This window comes from Colobus angolensis, unplaced genomic scaffold (assembly GCF_000951035.1).
Source record: "Colobus angolensis palliatus isolate OR3802 unplaced genomic scaffold, Cang.pa_1.0 Scaffold107, whole genome shotgun sequence".
Lineage (NCBI taxonomy): Eukaryota > Metazoa > Chordata > Mammalia > Primates > Cercopithecidae > Colobus > Colobus angolensis.
Window position 1 is genome coordinate 4,039,325 of NW_012111697.1, and position 5,197 is coordinate 4,044,521.

The following is a 5,197-nucleotide window of genomic DNA, read 5'->3' on the forward strand; positions in this document are numbered from 1 at the left end:
GACCTCGTGATCCGCCCGTCTCGGCCTCCCAAAGTGCTGGGATTACAGGCTTGAGCCACCGCGCCCGGCCTAATTTTGTATTTTTAGTAGAGACAGGGTTTCTCCATGTTGGCCAGACGGGTCTTGAACTTCCCACCTTAGGTGATCCGCCCGCCTCGGCCTCCCAAAGTGCTGGGATTATAGGCATGAGCCACCATGCCTGGCCTATTCTCTCTTCTATAACTCTAAGGTTCTACCTGTATTCTTCATGTTTCTGAAAATAAACATCATAAAAATCACACAAACCATATGTAGAGTTTATCAATTATTGTTAGCAGCTTTTTTTCCCCCCCAAGACAGAATCTTGCTCTGTTGCCCAGTCTGGATTGCAGTGGCACAATCTCAGCTCACTGCAACCTCCACCTCCTGGTTTCAAGCAAGTCTTCTGCCTCAGCCTCCCAAGTAGCTGAGATTACAGGCAGCCACCACCACGCCTGGCTAATTTTTGTATTTTTAGTAGAGATGGGGTTTCACCATGTTGGCCAGGCTGGTTTCAAACTCCTGACCTCAAGTGATCTGCCCTCCTCGGCCTCCCAAGGTGCTGGGATTACAGGCATGAGCCACTGTGCCTGGCCTGTTAGTAGCTATTGATGCTCAATGCCTGGACCCATTTTATTGAGGGTTGCAATATGGTGATATTCTAAGTCTATAATTTATTTTTATTAGTTGGACTACTTACATGAAGAGATATTTGCTCTCATCTGCCATTTGGTCACCCAGTGCTATACTTCATATAGGAAAGGCAGGAGAAATACTTGATTCTTTCCCTTTATTTACCAGTTTTCAAGATAATGAATTGGTTCCCTATCCTCTAAAGGTAATCAGTTTTATTTAATATCATTATAAACTCATATATATTTAAATATATCAGATGTGTTTTAATCTATTGTAATTATTAACTTTATTGGAGCTCATATCATCCCATCTTTGGCCAGTAAGAACCTCTTAACATTGGCTCCTGAGTCTTTTGGACATGACCCTAGTATTTCTTGATAGCCACCTTGCTGCCTGGGATGCCAATACGTTCCAGTCTCATCTTGTACCTTTCCTGTCCCATATCAGGAATCAACCATTTCTTGAAAAGACCATGTTTATTTTTTTGGGCTGGGTGCAGTGGCTCATGCCTGTAATCCCAGCACTTTGGAAGGCTGAGGCAGGGGAATTACCTGACCCCAGGAGTTTGAGACCAACCTGGTCGACGTGGTGAAACCTTGTCTCCATTAAATACAAAAAATTAGCCAGGCATGGTGGTGGGCGCCTATAGTCCCAGCTACTTGGGAGGCTGAGTCATGAGAATCGCTTGAACCCGGGAGGCAGAGGTTGCAGTAAGCTGAGATCAAGCCACTGCACTCCAATCTGGGTGACAGAGTGAAACCCTATCACAAAAAAAAAAAAAGAGAGAAAAGGCCAGGTGTATTTTTTTAGTACAAATTGGGATTTCAGAATCACAAGTTGGGTGTTAGGGATGCTCATAGCTATTGGGTTGATGCTTCCAGAAGCCTAGTTCTTAAGGACATAGGGGATGATGGAATTAGAATATCCCCATTAACTCATTTGCTTTTTCCCACATTTACATGCAACAGTCTGAGAACGGACAGCTCTTCTATTCTGAAGACAGTTAAAACAATTGTATTGCATATGTTCTCTCTATTCTCTCCAATTTTTAAAATAGTTATACTATATTTACAGGATCTGAATATGTAGCCATTATATACTATAGTCTCTCCCTTTTGACCCCTGTTTATTTTGGAATGGGGAATTATATATATATAGTGGTAAAATATACATGACATGAAATTTACCATTTCAACTATTTTAAAGTTACCATTTGGTGGCATTTAGTACACTTACAGTGTAATGCAGCCATCATTATTCTCTAGTTTCAGAACATTTTCATCACCCACCCACCCAAAAGAATCCTGTATCTGTTAAGCAGTCCTCCCCCTTCCCCACTCCCCCATCCATGGAAATTACTAACCTGCTTCTGTCTTTATGGATTTTCCTGTTCTGAATCTTTTCTCTTTTCTTTTCTCTCCTTTCCTTCCTTCCTTTTTTTTGAGACTGAGTCTCGCTCGCTCTGTCGCCCAGGCCGGAGTGGTGCAGTGGTGCAATCTCAGCTTACTGCAAGCTCCGCCTCCCAGGTTGACACCATTCTCTGGCCTCAGCCTCCCGAGTAGCTGGGACTACAGGTGCCCGCCACCACGCCCAGCTAATTTTTTGTATTTTTAGTAGAGACGAGGTTTCACTGTGTTAGCCAGATCTCGATCTCTTGACCTCGTGATCTGCCCACCTCAGCCTCCCAAAGTGCTGGGATTACAGGCGTGAGCCATCACGCCCAGCTCTTTCCTTTCTTTTCCTCTTTCTTTCTTTCTTTCTTTTTTTTTGATGGAGTCTTGCTCTGTCACCCAGACTAGAATGCAGAGGCATAATCTCGGCTCACTGCAACCTCCACCTCCCGAGTTAAGCAATTCCCATGCCTCACTCTCTAGAGTAGCTGGGATTACAGGCATATGCCACCATGCCTGATGAATTTTTTGTATTTTAGTAGAGACAGGGTTTCACCGTGTTGCCCAGGCTGATTTTGAACTCCTGAGCTCAGGTGATCCACCTACCTTGGCCTACCAAAGTGCTAGGATTACAAGTGTGAGCCACCATACCTGACCTGAATATTTTTTATAAGTGAAATCATAGAATATGTGGGCTTTTGTGCCTGGCTTTCACTTAGCGTCATGTTTTCAAGATTTATCCATGTTGTAGCATGTGTCAGTACTTCATTCCTTTTTATGGCAGAATAGTATTTCATTGTATGGATAGAACACATTTTGTTCTCTGTTATCAGTTGACGGCCACTTGGGTTGTTTCTACCTTATGGCTATTGCAAATACCACTGCTATGAACGTAGAAGTACAAGTTTTTTGTTTTCTGTTGTTTTTGAAATGGAATCTCACTCTGTCGCCCAGGCTGGAGTGCAGTGGCGTGATCTCCGCTCACTGCAACCTCAGGCTCCCAGGTTCAAGCGATTCTCCTGCCTCAGACTCCTGAGTAGCTGGGATTACAGACGCACCACCATGCCTGGCTAATTTTTGTTTTTTTTAATGGAGACAGGATTTTGCCATGTTGGCCAGGTTGGTTTCGAACTCCTCACCTCAAGTGATCTGCCCACCTCAGCCTCCCAAAGTGCAGGGATTACAGGCGTGAGCCACTGCACCTGACCTAGTTCTTTCTTTAAGTTACGTCACTTTGTTTCTGAGTTTTTCTAGGTTGTTTTTCATATCTTGGATCATTTTTTAAATATCTTTTACCTTCTTTTGAAATAGTAGGCCGGGCGTGGTGGCTCATGCCGGTAATCCCAACACTTTGGGAGGTTGAGGCAGGTGGATCACCTGAGGTCAGGAGTTTGAGACCAGCCTGGCCAACATGGCAAAACCCGGTCTCTACTAAAAATACAAAAAATTAGCTGGGTGTGGTGGCGGGCACCTGTAAATCCCAGCTTCTTGGGGTGCTGAGGCAGGAGAATTGCTTGAACCCAGGAGGTGGAGGTTGCAGTGAGTCAAGATCGCGCCAGTGCACTCCAGCCTGGGCGACAGGGCAAGACTCTGTTAAAAAAAAAAAAAAAAAGTAAGTTATAGTTTTTATCTTTTTTGTGAAAATATGTTTCTGGTGTGCTTTTTTCTTCTTTTTTAAGAGTGACTGTTGGATTTGACCTTGGTCCTTTCCTGCTGTCCATTTTTATGTGATACCAGTTTTTCTGAAATATTAGAATTTGGTGTGCTTCAGGACAGATTTTCCAACTTCGCAAGAGAGAACTCTGTCTTCTGTTTTTTATGGGGGTGGAGTGGCATGTTTTGTTTCATTTGTTTTCGAGAGTCTCTTGCCTAGGCTGGAGTGCAGTGGCATGATCACAGCCCACTGAAGCCTCAACCTCGTAGGCACAAGCAATCCTGCCTCAGCCTCCCGAGTAGCTGGGACCACAGGCATGCACTACCATGCCCGGCTAATTTTTTAGTTTTGGTAGAGATGGGGTCTCACTATGCTGCCCAGGCTTGTCTCAAACTTGGGCTCAAGCAATCCTCCTGCCTCAGCCTCCCAAAGTGCTGGGATTATAGGCTTCTGTTATTTTTAATACTGTGTTAAAATATGGCAGCCTGCTTTCTGATAGTTCCTTTTTGTGGTCCTCTTTATCTGTTATGTCTCTCCTTTAATCTGAATCTCCTCTTTACTTTATTTCTCCTGTCCCTGTTGTGATTGATCAGTTTTGTTTCTACTCTCAGCAGTTTCTCTTCAGTGTGGGGCTTTGTCCTGGAAGGGAGTCCTGGCAGTTCAGTTTTGAGAGTTCACAGGATCTTCTCCAGTCCCTTTAGACCTTACCCCTTGCACTCAACTGCTGCTGGTGCAGATGAAACCCTCCCAGTTTCAGCTGCTGTCCAGTTTGGCCCAGTGTGCTTTCCAGTGAACACCTGTTGGCTACTTTGGAATTAGCCTGTTGCTGGGTCTGTCAGATGCCTCATTGCTTCTCTGTCTCCCACATGCATGCTGATATGTAGGTCTTGTGACTAGTGGTGGTTTGTCCCACTCACTTGTATTTTGGGGGTTATGGGAGTATTTTGTCACTGAGTTTTGCTATAAATGTTGTCTCTAGGTTTGGGTTTTGCCATCTGGTTGATGTTTCTCTTATGTCGAGATTTTGGGAAATTAAAAAAATTAATGCCACTAGTATCGTCTTCCCAGTTCTCAATCTTCCATATTTTGAAATCTCTTTATATGGTGGCTGTTTGTCCTTCTCAGCTTCATTCTAAAAATCTTTAGTTCTGTCTTTGAGTTCACTTAATTTTCTCCTCAATTGTATCTAATCTTTGGTTTTTAATATGTTTTTATTTTTATTTATTTGTTTATTTTTGAGACAGAGTCTCGCTCTGCTGCCCAGGCTGGAGTGCAGTGGTGTGATCTTGACTCACTGCAAGCTTCACCTCCTGGGTTCACAACATTCTCCTGCCTCAGCCTCCCGAGTAGCTGGGACTACAGGCGCCTGCCACCACGCCCAGCTAATTTTTTGTATTTTTTTTTAGTAGAGACAGAGTTTCACCATGTTAAGTCAGGATGGTCTTGATCTCCTGACCTCGTGATCTGCCCACCTTGGCCTCCCAAAGTGCTGGGATTA

General features: G+C 44.0%; 1 protein-coding gene across 3 annotated transcripts in view; it reads left to right on the plus strand.

Moving 5' to 3' along the window:
- WDR62 (WD repeat domain 62) overlaps window positions 1-5,197 on the plus strand; it is a 52,617-nt gene that overhangs the window by 21,239 nt on the left and 26,181 nt on the right. The gene's annotated exons all lie outside the window — the stretch shown is intronic.